Source organism: Eschrichtius robustus, chromosome 10, assembly GCF_028021215.1.
Source record: "Eschrichtius robustus isolate mEscRob2 chromosome 10, mEscRob2.pri, whole genome shotgun sequence".
Lineage (NCBI taxonomy): Eukaryota > Metazoa > Chordata > Mammalia > Artiodactyla > Eschrichtiidae > Eschrichtius > Eschrichtius robustus.
The window spans coordinates 51,174,008-51,191,258 of NC_090833.1; the positions used below are offsets into that span (position 1 = coordinate 51,174,008).

General features: G+C 39.2%; 1 protein-coding gene across 1 annotated transcript in view; it reads right to left on the reverse strand.

Moving 5' to 3' along the window:
* Positions 1 to 17,251, reverse strand: part of PGM5 (phosphoglucomutase 5) — a 188,910-nt gene that overhangs the window by 131,105 nt on the left and 40,554 nt on the right. The window lies entirely within an intron of this gene.

Consider the following 17,251-nt stretch of genomic DNA (forward strand, 5'->3'; position numbering starts at 1 on the left):
CACAGCTAAGTCACGGTAGATCTCTCACACTTGAATTCAGGTCTCTGTGAAACTAAAGCTCTTACTCTTTATAGCCACACTGTAACACCTTTTTTGCTCACAGTGGATGGTTTGCTCCAGAATATTTTCTGTTTTCCAGATCTGACTCATCCCTGCTTACCACCATGAGCAACTACTATGGTCAAAGCATTATACTCAGATTTAAAAAGAAATATAAAGAATAAAATGTGGTCCCTGTTCTCAAGGAGCTCATTCAAGGGCTTCCCATGAGAGACATTCATAACCTAAGAGAAGAAAGTTCCATTACAGCCACAAGTCTTGATCCTGGTCCAGGCCAGCGTAAATGGTTTCCTCTCAGCACTTTCATGGCTCCTAGTATGGCATTCCTCACGTTGCATTGTAAGTGTTACTCAGGATATCTGTCTCTCTCACTAAGTCATAAATTTTTTGAGGGTAAGCACGAATTGTATTCACTTCTAACACCATCTCACCCGGAGAAGGTATTCAATAAATGTTATTGATAAGTAAGTGAACAAACTGTAATAAGCAAGTGACATCAAAGGCAATGGCATTTTCAGGAAACATGCATAATTCTACAATGTCTTTTGACACTGGGGAAACACTTTAAATGAATTAGCAGCTACTGACAGTTGCCCACCCAAAGTCATTCACACTGATTTCCTCATTAACAGAACAATGACTTTATTATTTACCCTCAGCAAAAGTGAATGTACTATAAAAAAGAAAAAATATGGCACTGGATGGTTTCCGGAAAAGTTTCCTTGACTTTCAAAAGACACATAAATAAAAGGCAGTCTCTTTTCTTCCATAAGACCACACCATATGTAGGGGAAATATCTAGACTTGCTGGAGCCGATCCATGAGGAAAGCTCACCAAGGACAAAGACCACACCCTGAGGATGACAGAACCTAGCTCCTTAATGATGAGACCAAGGCAATGAGTTAGCCCCCTCCCCCTTGGAGCTAGTTCCTTCTAGACATTTTAATATGTGAGCTACACCTTTCCCTTACTGTTTATGTCATTTAGAGTTCAGGTGTCTGTTACTTACAACTAAAAATCACCTTGTTTCCTTCCCCAAAACCTTGCTTCCCAATCTTTGTTGTTATATCATAACTCCACAGGTAAGGATCAGTGTTAGTGGGTCTCTTCCATTCTGAGCATCAATTTACTTATTTATAAAATGAGGGAAATAAGACTTTTCTCATTCAGTTGTCCTTTCGGTTTATCTTTTCTTTGGTAGATAAGGAATATCGTACCCTCTTCCTCCTCATCATCATTCATATCATCATCATTTATGTCATCATCCTAACTTCTTTAGTAAAGAAAGAATAAAAGATTTTCACCATGTCAAAGATTAGAGAAAATAATATTTTATAACTGCATAGATTACAAAATTCTATACAGAATGTTTAGAACATCACCTAAATTAAACCCATGGCAGAGACTGCTAGTTGTCCCACTATAACTATTCTCCCCTTCCTTCTTGATAGAAAACCTTTGATTTTGAGCTGTGCACATGGCCATTCAGAGTGAAGACTCCGTGTCCCAGCTTCCCTTGCAGCTAGGTGTTGCCATATCATTAAGTTCTGGCAAGTAGGATATAAGCAAAAGCATCAAATATCTACGCTGTGAACCTCTTTAAAAAGATTGTGTATCTATCTTTGCTCTTCCTTTTGCTCTTCTTTATCCTGTACTCCGGTAGCTGCATAAAATGCAGACACGGTAGTGGGAGCTCCTGCAATCTTGAAACATGAGGGCACAAGCTACACCCACACGAGGCAGAGCAATGAACTAAAAGGAGTGTGAGTCCCTGGGAGCTCTGCGGAGAAGGGTCACTATACCAGCCCTGACTACTTCCCTTCTAGAAGGGGAGAGCCAGGCTTTGAGAAATGATAAGAATCAGTAGTAAAGTCAGAAGTACCAACGTGCTCACACACATATCTCCTTTTCTGTTTGATTCTACCGTATCTCCGTGAGAGTTCCCTCTAGTGACCCCACCCTGGCTCGATGTCATGCCCACCCAGAGCCACACACAGCCCCTGATCTCTGACCTACTTCAGGAGTTGGTCCTCAGATGCAAATTTCCACCAAAAATCCAAACAGCCTTGTCCAAATCAACTCTCATTCTCAAATTTCTCATGCTCCTGGCACCCACCTGCTTTGATAATATTCACGTAAATATACCTCATTTGGGGAGGAATATTTACCCTTCCACCCCCCAAGCCTCTCTCTAGTGCACCAGAGGACTTGGCTAATGAGTCTGCAAATAAATGGACTACAGAGGAGCTTATAAACTTTTTAAAAGTCATTATAAAAGCAGGAAACAACCATTACAACAATAAATTGGGATTGAGATGCTAACTGTTAAGAAAGGAAGTAGCTAGTGGTATATTAATAACAAAGAAAGCCACTTTCACAAATCTCTCCTCTGTCCTCTCCTCCCCACACACGGGTATATCACAGAGCAATTCATTTGGTCATAATGTTTCTCTTATTTTACCTTTTTAGCTTTTGGCTGAATACTGAACAGATTGTGAAATGGCCAAGTGCTTATATTACGCACACAAACCACATTATATATTTTAATGGGATGTATATATAACACAACACCAAAATCCTAGCATCAGAATTAGCAGTAGGAAAAAAACTTTGAACTCTGTATGGGGGTTTAATGGTTCTGGCCAAAATACAGACAGACACAGGTGTGTTTTAAAAGAAAAAAAGAAACCCTATGTTTTCCCACAAAGACAGTTTTTCTAAAGAGATGGGATTTCCAGGGTCCAACAGTCCAGGGTCCAAGTGCTTCTATGAGCAAAGAACTTTTCATCTGTAACAACTTTAAAGGATATTAATAAAAAGGCAAAAGATCAAATGGCAATGGGCGTAATCCTGGATCCCTAGTTGAAAGGTTCCATTTACACACAGGGAAGAGCTAAAGAAAATTAACAATCATTACTTACAAAGTAATCTGAAAAACTACCAAAGGCAGATATTTGAGGGTCACACAGCAGTCTTCTAAAAGCTTGTTGTACTGTGAAATGTGAGGGACCCATAGAAGGAACACCACTCAACAACTGTTATCTACATGGGGGATGTGGGCTCTAAGTTTAGTCCCAGTTCCTTAGTGTGGAAGAACTGCAGACTAGTTACTAGAATCCACTGCCCATTCTTGAGTTTGTTATCTTTAAAATTCCATCATCATGATAATAACAGCTAACGTTCCTGGAGCTCTTACTGTGAATGGCACTTCTCTAAGCACTGCCCATACATTACCTCATTTAATCCCAATGAGAATGACGCTGTTATTATCTCATTTAGCAGGGAAGACCCTGATTAGGGAACCAGCCCAAAGTCACAGAGCCAGAGAGCAGAGGATTCAAACCCAGGTAGTCTGAATGCAGAGGCCAATGAAGGTCAAAGAGTACCACGTCCCACTCCATGCATGAACACATTTGGGTACACTGGCAGGCAGAAATGTTTGCAATCCTTAACCTATGTCCTCTTTTTCTAGCACACATACTCTCTTTTCTCTCCCACTCCTAAATTTAGTAGAATCTGTGTAAGAGAATCTGTGTAAGGCAATCTGCAGGATACAACGTCATGATTTGGAAACACTCTCTAAGTCTATCATTAACATTTAGATTGAAGTCATGAGCCTTTGTGAATCTAGCAGAATACCTTCCATGGAGAATATTAATAAATTTTGTTGATGGTGATGTTTGACAAAGGAAGAAAGGATGTGGAAGAGTAGATGAATTTCAGCAGTGTATCCAGCACCTAGCAGTGTGCCTGGCACACAGCAAGTGTTAAAAATGTTTTTGAAGAATGACAAAGTGGAAGGTAGGTAAGGAGAGAGGGAGGGAATAAAGGAGAGAGAAAAGAAGGAAGCAAGGAAAGAAAGAGGGAAAGAGCAAGAGAGATGGAGGAAGGGAGGCAGAAAGGAAGGAAGCATAGAGAGAAGAGGATGGGAAAGAAGGACAGATGAATCCTTGAGCATATGCTAGGATCAGGGCAAGCACCACCACTCGAATTCTAACACTGTTGTCAGTTATGTAAGTAGCAGAGGATCGCTGGGGTATAAGGAGGTAACAAGAAGAAGGGCCTCTTGAGTTCTTAACTCGGTCCTGAATTCTCCCTCCAGAACTGCACCCCAATGCACTCACCCAGCTCACATCCCCTTGCCATCTATTGGGTCCCAAATTGCTACCACTACTCCTTCTGGAAAGAGAAAGAAAAGATCTTGCTTTGGAGGAAAACTGCATCCATTCTCTGTCATTTGGTATGGGAAGGAATGACTGTCCTCCCAGCTCCACTTAATAAGGGGAAAAGGCTTAAAACTTTCAGCCTCTCCCACCATTCATGGCCTCAGTGAGCCAATGGATCAGAGATGATACAAACCCCAACCAAAGTGAAGACTCAAGGACATGTTCTCAGTTACTTCTTTCTAGAAAAGCTTTGTCACACACACACACACACACACACACACACACACACACACACACACAGTTTTATCCTCCTAGTTTGGGATTAACATATACACAATACTATACATAAAATAGATAACCAACAAGGACAGGACCTACTGTATAACACAGGGAACTATACTCAATATTTTATAATAACCTATAAGGGAAAAGAATCTGAAATAAATAAATAAATAAATATATATATATATATATATATATACACACACACACACACACACACACACACACACATATGTATATGTATATGTGTGTGTGTATGTGTATATATATATATATCTCTCTGAATCACTGTGCTGTACAGCTGAAACTAACACAACATTGTAAATCACCTATACTTCAATTTAAAATAACTCCTCTTATAGTGAGGTGGATGGACCTAAAAACTGTCATACAGAGTGAAGTAAGTCAGAAAGAAAAACAAATACCATATGCTAACACATATATATGGAATCCAAACAAAAAAAATGGTTCTGAAGAACCTAAGGGCAGGACAGGAATAAAGACGCAGACATAGAGAATGGACTTGAGGACACGGGGAGGGGGAAGGGTAAGCTAGGACGAAGTGAGAGAGTGGCATGGACTTATATATACTACCAAATGTAAAATAGATAGCTAGTGGGAAGCAGCTGCATAGCACAGGGAGATCAGCTCGGTGTTTTGTGACCACCTAGAGGGGTGGGATAGGGAGGGTGGGAGGGAGACGCAAGAGGGAGGAGATATGGGGATGTATGTATATGTATAGCTGATTCACTTTGTTATACAGCAGAAACTAACACACCATTGTAAAGCAATTATACTCCAATAAAGATGTTAAAAAAAATTAAAAATTAAAAAAATTTTAAAAACTCCTCTTAGACAAGGTAGTGTAAGAGCATGAGGCCTAGAAATCCTGCAGACATTTGCTCCACCAAAGGGAGAGCCTGGAGAGCCAAAGGCAGGGAACACCTGAGGATGAAAGTAATACCTCCTAAGGCAAAGCAGAGAGGAGGGAATATTCAGGTATCACTAAGCTGCTGGATCAAGGTTCACCTGAGGCCAAAACTACTTCAGTTAATGTGGACCAACACATTCCCTTTATTGTTTAGGTCCCATTTCAGCTAGTTTTCTCTCATTTGCAGCACAAAGATCCTGACTGATACAATCTCTCTGTGAGTCCTGGATAGAGAACTTGCATTCCTAAATACAGGCACCAACTTACCAAACAATTTTCCTCCATGCTAGGATATAAACCACTGATGCAATCGGGGACTCTAAAAGAACTTGGAATTCCAAATGACAAACTTAAACCTCAGGCAGAAACCTGATCAGAGATGAGATGAATGGACTCCCAGGTCTGAATTCTATCCTCACCTGCATAGGGCATACAGACAGGAGCTGACACCATTTCTTTTTCTTTTCCTTTTCTAAGCATCGATATCTTATATACAACTGCCAGCACATTATTTACTAAAAGATCCCATTGTACTTAATTGGTATCTTTTATGTTTCTGCTCGTCAGTGTTGTTTGTCTAAGATTAAAAACTCTTAGAAGGAATCATATCAGCTTCACCCACTTTACACAGAATGTTATGGAGAAAGGCTGCCGAAACCTGATAAAGGTTTTTTCGTAGAGCCACTGCTGATCTTACCACTGCAAGCAAATCCTGAGGTAAGGGTATAAAATTCAAATGCGACCTTGAACTCCAGTCAACATTTTCCTGGAAGTCTTAAATTAAAGCCAAGAACTGCTTCTTCCAGAGCTTTACTAAACAGTAGTGATGTTCAAGGTCAAATTACAAGACATCTTGGGGTTGAAATTAATTATGCTTGTCTGATGTCATCCACCACACACATAGGTCCCCCAACACAGACACACACACACCAATAGACACAAATGACATTCTGATATAATCAGAACGTTCTCCTGCTCTCAACAATAAGGAACAGCAAAGAAATTATGGGACTTGGAATTAGACAATCTGGCACCAGTCCTTGACTGCTTCCTTCTTGATGGGCAACTGTAGGCACGTTACTTAATCTCCAAATATTATATTTTTTCTATAAATAAAATGTTGATAATAGCACTTGATACAAATACTTCTGAGGGTTTGTGTGAATATCAAACAAGATACTGTAATGGAATCCACTGTAAATAAAAATGCATTCCCTCTTTGTGCTGAGCAGGCAAAACTTTGGGGCAGTTTCTTGATTCCCCTGTGCATGTTTTTTCGATACTATTCTTCCCTCAGCCTGATGGGTAAGTGAAATTGATGATACTTAGCAATTTAAGCAGTGTTCCAACAGGTTCAGCTTAACACTACCCTAACAGGTTGAGGTTTAAAATCCATTAGAAAACATTTTTTGGTGAGAGTTACAAAATTCATTTCAAAATATAAAGCGAATACAAAACGTCCATTTTTTTTGTACAAAAAGCTCTTTCACTCCAGGAGGATCTTCAGGTCTGAGATGATTTATCATTATCTTCCATCATTTAAAAGCACTGTCGGGCTTCCCTGGTGGCGCAGTGGTTGAGAATCTGCCTGCCAATGCAGAGAATACGGGTTCGAGCCCTGGTCTGGGAAGATCCCACATGCCTCGGAGCAACTGGGCCCGTGAGCCACAATTACTGAGCCTGCGCGTCTGGAGCCTGTGCTCCGCAACAAGAGAGGCCGCGATAGTGAGAGGCCCGCGCACCGCGATGAAGAGTGGCCCCCACTTGCCGCAACTAGAGAAAGCCCTCGCACAGAAAGGAAGACCCAACACGCCATAAAATAAATAAATAAACCCAAAGTTTAAAAAAAAAAAAAAAAAAGCACTGTCAAGTGCCAAGCTTCTCTGGCTGCTTGACAAAGCATACAGTTACACTGACTAAGCAAGAGTTACGCTGGGCTATCCTGTCTTCCTTACATATTTACATCACTAAGAAATTTGACTAATGACCTTGAAATCTTAGAACTTTCAACTCTAAACGGAATTCTTTTGCAAGACAAGCCTGCAGGTAGTACACTGATGTTCTGGCTCACCACAGAGAAGGAGACAGTGTACAGCGATTCCAAAGACCACTGGACTCACCTGAACCAGCCAGTGTTTACTGACGGTCTGGTAAAAGCAAGCCTTGATGCTGGGATCTGGGGTCATTCAAATAGAGTCATGATCCATGACTCCAATCATAAAGGAAGACCCAAAACAAGTTCTTTGTTTTGCTTTCAAATAAATAGGGTTTGATTATTTTTATCACTTTTATCAAGGTATAATTGATATAAAATAAAATTCGCCAATGTTAAGAGTATATAGTTCCATGAGTCTTGACAGATAGGTAGATAGATAGAGTTGTATTACTACCACCATAATTATGATATAGAACATTCTTACCAGCCCAAAAAATTACCTCATGCCCCTTTGCAATAACGAATGGGATTGATTTTTAAAGTGTATAAATATTTTAAGTCACAAAAAAGAAAGGAGGATATTAACGAAATGCACCCGCCAAAAACCAAAATTGAGATAATAAATAAAAGCAGGTCATGAAGTCAACATTCCCTTTGGGGACCAACTGCATTCCACTTAGCTCTAGACCGAATGGCATTGAAACCCCTGCTTAAAATGATCTTTAATCCCCAATCACCCAGAGTGGTGTAAAGGAACTTCTTTCAGTACTGGCAGAACCCACCAATGGTCAAAATTACTTGTCAAATGCCAACAAGTGCCAAGTCAGTGGAAGGGCTGAGAAAAGGATGCTGGACACCATTAACAATGACCATGCCTTTCTAGAAACAAAACCAAAGAGTGGCAAAGAGTCCTTGCAAATATAGCAGGCCAGAGAAAGCTGATTTCTAAAAATGGTTTGTCTGCGTTCACATGGAAGGGTGATGATGATTATATATTTTGGAACTCAAGTCACTTAATGCTCATCCAAAATTGTTTTTCTGACCAGCACGGAGAGCAAAAACCGAAGACAGCTCTGAACAACTGACAAAAGATGGTTTATCCAACATCTCCAAAGCTTTTGCAGCCTCTAGTCTTAAATGTTACCAATGTATTCCTCTCACCTTAGCTAAATAATTTATAAGTGCCCTCTACTAAACGTAGGCATGAAATTGCTTTCTCATCTGACACCAGCTCTCAGAAATACTGACAAGCAGGCGTGAATCACTGCCAGCATCCTCTCCAATAGGTGAACACAAAAAGCATAGAGGAAGGCAATGCTAGGCATCCTCAAACTGTCCTACTTAGCTCCTCACTCCTCACCCTACTTAGCAGGGCAAGGAATAAAGAAACCTGAGCTTAAGTTCAGGCTGTGGTTTTTAGTTATTGACTAGGAAATAACTGCTGTGTCGTTGCTTCCTTTTATCTCATTTTTATTGTTATAATCAACACCCACATATCATTACTAAAATCCAACTCACTACAAACTTACCTAAATGTAAATTAAAACCATAAGTCAGGCACAGTTTTATTAGACCCAAAAAAAGACTGTGCAATTATACATCATTCATTTTCTTCTTATCATTCAGTATACTTACTTTCCTGCGCAACCAGGTGATAGCATCGACAAATTTAATTTGTAAAAATGTCCAAAGAAGCATGTTTGTCCGTAGAGTTGTGGCATTCTAGTTACTTTTTCTCCCAAATAAAAAGTATCCAAAACGGAAAAAAAATCTCATTCATTCATTTAATAAGTGCATACTGAGAAGCTATTCTATGCCAAGCACTGGCTAAAACCTTCACCTTTGGGGGGTTTACAGGACATTAGGAAACAGGCAAGTACATGTTTTCAATGTCTGTGACAATTGTGATAAAAGGATCTCTAAAGAGCAAGTTCCATGTATTGCTTTGGGGTAGAGAAACATGACATCAAAGGAGTACTTACTAAGAAGGTGATGCTGATTCAAGTCTTGAAAGATCAGGAAGAACAAAGTGGGGTGGGATGGGGCAAAGGGAACACATTTCAAGGAAAGACAGCAGGATGTGCAAAGGCACCTCAGTGTGAGAGGCCATCAAATTTGGGAAACTGTAAGCAGCATAACACGTCTAGAGGGCAGGATAGAAAAGTTAGGCAAGAGTGAGATGCAAGTAATCCAGAGATTATGCATGTTTTAGAATCAGGAGATAGGATCTCATGCTGCAGGCTTTTGAAGCCACCAAGGCATTTTAAGCAAGGGAGGGAGGTGCATGGCTCTCTGCCTTAGAACAATCGCTCTTGAGGTGTTCTAGAATATGGACTAAAGAAGAGGAGGTCTGGGGCCAAGGAGACCAGTTCCCTGACTATTGCGATAGTCTAAGCAAAAGATTATGAGAACCTGAACTAGGAAAGGAAAAAATAGGGATGGAGAGGAAAGAATGATTCCGGAACTATTTAAGGGATTTTTCTAACAGAACCCAGTGGCTAATGGTGCGTTGGGAATGAGGAAGAAGTAGAAATCTAGGATTATGATAGGTAAGTCACTCAGATAATAAACATAAAAAAGAACAATTTTAGGGAAAAATTTTTAAAAATTGCCATTTACACATAATAAATTTGAGTTGTATATAGCAGAGCTGCCTATTGACAGCAATTTGGATATAGAACACAGGGGTTCATTTCTGTCTGAAGAAAAAAGATGAAAATTAGAAGTGCCTAAAATTAACAAGGGCCTAATATCCAGAATATACAATGAACTCATGCAAATCCATCAAAAAGGGGAGAAAACCCTAAATAGAAAAATGGGCAAAGGACAAGAAGAGACAATTGATAGAAAGGAAATCCCCAAGTATCTCAAGCATCTGAACAGATGCTCATTAGTAATATGAGAAATGAAAATTTAATACAGCAATGGTATATTACTCTCTATCTATTCTACTGGGGGAAAATTAGAAAGCTAGACAATAAAGATATTGGCGTGGTCTTGAAGATGCAGGAACTGGTGGGCAAAGCAGGCTAGTGAAGCCATTCTAGAGTACAATCTAACACAGGATTTGGTCAAATTAAGTATACACACTGCCTCTGACCCAAATATTCTGCTCTTGGATACACATGTCAAAGAAATTCTCACATAAATCCCTAGGGGCTATTCATTGTAATGGGAGGTAAGAGGCATCCTGAGTGTTCAGAGCTGAGGGAACAGAGGTGACCTGTGGATACACACGATGGACTGCTATGCAGCAGTTAGAAGCAACACACTAGACGCACACAGAGCCACTGAGGAAGACAGCCATAGAGGAAGAGGAAGCCATAGAGGAAGGCTCTTCCTCTATGGCACACAGGTCTTTAGTGGAAAAAAGAAACCTAATACAATTTATTATACAGTACTAGTCACAATCATTTAAAATACATGCAAATAAAACAACATACACAAACAAAAGGACACCCAATAAACACACATTTGTGGTTGTCTCTGGGGGGAAAGGTAGTCAAAGAAAAGAGAAATACATTAATTTTTTAATAATAAGAAATGTCTCCCATTGGACAAATTATGAAAGGAGTATTCAATGATGAGCATGATTAACTCAACTCACTACACCCAAGTTCCAAAAAACTAGGACAAGGATAAGACTGGGAGACAAGCAGGTAGAGATTACCAGAAAGACTGGCCATTGTGCTGGGTATGCTGCTTATTCTTTGTTTGCCCCCTTCCACCTTAAGAGTCCCCATTACATTCTATGTCCATCTCTGCCCTATTCACTTCCCTAGGAGGCTGAGCTCCACAGGTTACCCTCTGTCTACCAGTTGGGTTTGGTCAAGAGGATGTATCAGCAGGAAATCAGAGGGTGGGAAAAGAGAGAAGTTGGGGTATTTATACCTCCCTGACAAGCTCAGTCCCTGACAACTCCAAACCTCACCAGGCTATGGTTACCCTGATCCCTCCCTTGACCCTTTAGTCCTGGGAGAATTAATAGCTTTTTGATATTGTGAGTCCTGGGATACCTCTCCATCACTTCTTGATTTTTTTGGTTTCCTTCATTATCTTCACCCATACCTCTGTGGAGCAGGTCATTAAGTTACTATTACTAAATTCTTTTTAGCAAACCCTTTTGAGGGTGCCATCTCTTTTCTCCCTTGACCCTGACCTAAATAGCTATGGAGAGTTTTAGGGCAATAAGTACTCCAATAAAGGGTTTTTTCTCTCATAATTCCTATCACTCTATAGCACAAGGGATGTATGGGAGACTGAGTAATTACATATTAGCTCACAACCCTATCTCTCCCCTTACTGCCGTGCATCCTGACTGATCTTGGAGACAAAATAGCACAGATCTAAAGGATGTAGCAAGGACCAAGGTCATCATAGATCAGTAGATACTTGCATACTTGCGGGATTAACACTGTTTGGATTCCAACGACCAGCTGAATATGTTTAAGATAAAGCATACATATTTCAGATTGGGGACTGGCAACAAATAGCTGTAGACTACATTCTGAAAAAGTAAGTATTTTCACATGTGTTATGGGCCATTTCTAATCTCAGCATCAAAGCCAGGTCCATCTGCACGTTTCCAATCTTTGGTCCTACCCATAACCTCCTCAGCAAGTCCTTCCCTGGCTACCTTATCTTAGTAGGATGTTCCACACCCGCCCATTATTACTACACCAAGTTCATTTCCCCTGAACATGCATTACAATTTGTGCTTATATTTTCTTCTTTACTTGTTATTACTCAAATTCTCCATTAGACTGTAAGTTCCATCAGGGCAAGGGACAGTTTTCTAGGACATAGAAGGCCCTTAATAAATGTTTCTTGAGTGAATAAATGGTGAACAACAGGAGTGACACAAAATACAAAAAGAGAGTAGAAGAGCACTAATTCCCTGCACCATCATGTTTATGGGTGGTGGACCTTATATGGCAGACTTTGTAGTCAAAACATACTTTTCAGATCTCGCTCCCTTGTAGGGTATACAAGGATGCTCGCTGTATTTGAGACTCTAAATATCTCTAATGAGGAGACTTCAAGTCTGAGTGTGTTTGCCTTGCTTAAAACAGCATTCAGCACAGCCCCAAACACAGATGGGCACTTCATAAATATTACTGAAAAACGATGACACTGAGGATTATTTAATACCTCCTCATGGGGTGGAGACAGACCTTGGGCCACAAATATAGTTTGAATGTGCTTTACTTCTCAAATAATTTGAAGCAAAATGATTTCAACAACACAGATTCATCGGCAACCACAAATCAGACACATTCAGAATGACAAAGCCCCAAAAGAATGCCATTTTCAAGACTGAAACTGTATTATTCTGGGGTAAATGGAATCCTTGTTTCAGTGATACTGTAAGAGCAGAAATTAAAGATACTGAAAGTCTTCCCTCGGGGAACAACAGTTATCTGTGAACAATGAAAGTTTGTCTGAATAATTCATCAGCTTTAACGATGCAGGCCCCCCCTTATTCGGGAATTCCAGGAGTTTGGGCAAGTGCATCTTTGAATGTGTCTCAGCCACTCCGTTGCCATTCTGCGGGGGACTGGAATTTATGGGTACACTCCTATGATTTTATTAATTTAAAAAATAACCTATATGGGAAACCACTGTCAAGATAAAATTTTGAGGGTGCATTTACTTTACTAAGAAGAAAGAAGCTTATAAAGCATCCATCATGAGAATCCACCTGGGACTCCACAAGAGATCACATACCCAAAACAAAATCACCACGTCAGAGCCCCCACAGAATTCTGAATCCCAACCAGCAAGCATGAATAATCCTTTTAAATGGTCACTTACATATCAGAACAGGTCCTTTGTGAAATTTCTAAGCAAGGCCTCTGGTTTCTGACTGAAACAGAGATTTATTGGGAAGGGGGGATGTGAAGTGAAATCGAGAACTACTGGGAAATTTCCACGAGAAAAGAGGACAAATGGTTTTTGTTGTCAGAATAAAACCAGCCTCTCCTGGCCAGGGTTCGGAAAGCTGCTGACTACCCCACAGGAGAGTTGAGCAATATTTTCAACTGGTTTCTCAGGGACCATCCTGATTAAGTTGTAGTTATGGGGCAGATGCAATAGTTTCAAATCCTGGGTCGCTGTCTTATTAGCTGTGTAACCTTGTACAAGTCACTTAACCTCTCTGATAATTGGTTCAACATCTTTAATATGTTGAGAGTTAATGCCTACCCAATTACCTTACTAAATTATTGCAAAAATCAAGTGAGTTCAAATTTCTGAAAGTTCTTTCTAAATTATAAGATTCTGTATAAGTGGAAGGTGTTATTAAATATGCTCGCACAATATTAAATACCCCACATAGGACTCAGAAGCCTCTATGACTCTGGGTTCTCCATTTCTAGAGATGGTCTGGTTTTTCCTTTGCTCTCTACAGTCTTACTGAATCTTTTTTTTTTTTTTTAAAGAAAGATATAAACAAAGGCAAAGGGGAAAAAATGGAATCATTCGTCCTACTTTCTGGTGCTGCTAGGCAAGAATTTTAGGCTGAGGCTTGGTTCATTACCATGACTTGATATCAATATCACCTGAGGGATAGAAGTAAAATAGGGAGCATCCAAAAGGCGTGTGATTCATCTCCCCACTGATGGAAGAATAAAACATCAATTTACAGGAATCAGTTATATTTCTAATTACTAGCAGCAAACAACTGGAAAATTAAATTTATAAAACTATTCCCTTTACAATAGCATGAAAATATATAAAATACTCATGAATCAATTTAACAAAAATTGTGTAAGACTTCCACACTAAACTACAAAACATACGTAAGAGAAATTAACCTACAAAGTATGCAAAAGAAATTAAAGAAAACTAAATAAATTGAGAGATATATCACATTCACGGACTAGAAATCTCAATATTATTAAAATGCAATTCTTCCTAAATTGCTCTATGGATTCAACACAATCTCAATCAAAATCTCAACAGGCTCTGGTAAAAAATGACAAGTTGATTCTAAAATGTATATAGAAATGCAAAGGACCTAAGATACATAACTTTGTCTATATGGAGAAAAAGAAAATAGAGTTGGAGGAGTGACCTGATTTAAATATCTACTTTAAAACTTCAATAATCAAGACAATGTAATATTGCCATAGGGATAGACAACAGATTAATGGGACAGAAGGGAGAATCTTGAAATAGACCCACATATATATGATCAACTGATTTTTAACAAATGCATCAAGGGAAAAGTAAATTGTTTTCAATAACAACTGGATATGGGGAAAAAGTGAACCTCACACAAAAATTAATTCAAAATCGGGACTTCCCTGGTGGTGCAGTGGTTAAGAATCCGCCTGCCAATGCAGGGGACACGGGTTCAAGCCCTGGTCCAGGAATACCCAACATGCTGCGGAGCAGCTAAGCCCGTGTGCCACAACTACTGGGCCTGTGCTCTAGAGCCTGCTAGCCACAACTACTGAGCCCACATGCCACAGCTACTGAAGCCCGTGCACCTAGAGCCTGTGCTCCACAGCAAAGAGAAGCCACCACAATGAGAAGCCCGCACACCACAACAAAGAGTAGCCCCTGCTCACCACAACTAGAGAGAAAGCCTGCACGCTGCAATGAAGACCCAATGCAGCCAAAAATTAATTAATTAATTTTCAAAAATTAATTAATCAATTTTCAAAAATTAATTCAAAATCATCATAGACTTAAATGTAAAAATTAAAACTACAATGATTCTAGACGAAAACATAGGAAAAACATCTTTTTGACCTTTGGGTAAGCAAAGATTTCCTATAGAGGATAAAAAAAGTATATACTACTAACTATGTAAGAAAAAAAATTGGCCATCATCAAAATTTAAAACTTATGCTCATCAAAAGACACCATTAAGAAAAAAAAAATGGTTCTGAAGAACCTAGGGGCAGGACAGGAATAAAGACACAGACATAGAGCATGGACTTGAGGACAAGGGGAGGGGGAAGGGTAAGCTGGGACGAAGTGAGAGAGTGGCATGGACTTATATATACTACCAAATGTAAAATAGATAGCTAGTGGGAAGCAGCCGCATAGCACAGGGAGATCAGCTGGGTGCTTTGTGACCACCTAGAGGGATGGGATAGGGAGGGTGGGAGGGAGACGCAAGAGGGAGGAGGTATGGGGATATATGTATACGTATAGCTGATTCACTTTGTTATAAAGCAGAAACTAACACACTATTGTAAAGCAATTATACTCCAATAAAGATGTTAAAAAAAATAAAAAATTAGAAAAGGAAAGTGACAGGGAGAAAATGTTTGTAATACGTACATTTGACAAAAGACTTATTATCCAGGGAAATCCCTGGTGGTCCAGTGGTTAGGACTCTGCACTCTCACTGCCAAGGGCCTGCTTTCAGTCCCTGGTCAGGGAACTAAGATCCCACAAGCTGGCAGTGTGGCCAAAAAAAAAAAAAAAAGACGTATTATCCAGAATATATAAAGAACTTCTATAAATCAATAACAAAAAGACAAACAGTGCATTTTTAATTGAGCAAATACATTTTGAACAGGTACATAACAAAAGAGCTCACAAATGGACAATAAGCATATGAAAATGAGCTCAACATCACTAGAACGATGTAAATCTAAACCAAAATAAGATCATATTTTGCACTCACTAGAATAGTTAAAATAAAAAAGACTGATGACACCAAATGTTGTTGAGGATATGAAGCAACTAGAACTCTCACACATTGCAAATAGGAGTACACGATGGAAAATAATTTGGCAGTTTCTTGTAAAATTAAACATGCATCTGCCCTACAATCAGGAATCTACTCCTAGAAATTAACTAGAGCAATGTAGATGTGTCCACAAAAAGACATGTGTAAGAATGCTTATAATGGCATGATTCATAGTAGCTAATAAGTGGAAACAACCCAAATGTTCATCAACAGGAGACTGGAAAAGTAAACTGTGATATATTCACACATTGGCATACTACACTGCAACAAAGGAGGATGAACTAGTAACAGATGCAATGGATGTGGATGAATCAAAAAATATATATTAAATGAAAAAACCAGTAACAAACGAGTACATAGTATATGACTCTATTTATGTGAAGTTCAAGAACAGGCAAAACCTAAATACGGCAGAAGAAATTATGACAATGGTTGCCTAAGGGGCATTGCAAGGAGGATGGGGGAACTATAGGGGGTGACGGGAATGTTCTATATCTTATTCTGGATGGTTGTTACCCAGATGTATACATTTTTCAAAACTCATTGAATTGTAGCCTTAAGATTATTCATTTCACTGCATATAAAATTTACTTAATGAATGACTGAATGAATGGTAACACCATGCGGAGATAACCACACAAATCCAGAAGGTGGGATTCTGCAGGACAACTGGTCAGGTCTCTTCAAAAATTACTGTCATTAAGTAAAAGATAAAGGGGTTGTGGTAGATTATAAAAGACTGAAGAGATGTAACAACCAGATGCAACGTATGGTGTTAGACAGGATGCTGCTTCGGGCAAACCCTCTATTAAAGACATTCTGGGGACACTCGGAGGAAATTTTAATATGATCTTGGCTTTAGATGACATAAAAATGTATTAATACAAAGTGGGAGATTGTTGATAGAAAAAAAACAAGTTACAAGGCAGTATGTACTTTCAGATCTCCTTTTGGTTTTTACAAAAAGGCAAATATATATTATATATTATATTGTGTATATTATATATGATTTAGAACTATGTATGTATATTATATATGTATATAAAGAGATCCAATAGGGAATATACATTTATCAGTTAACATAAGTAAGTCAGGCAGAGAGATATGATGTTTTCTTTTTCTTATTTTTCTGTGTTTTCTAACTTTCCACCATAAACAAATACTG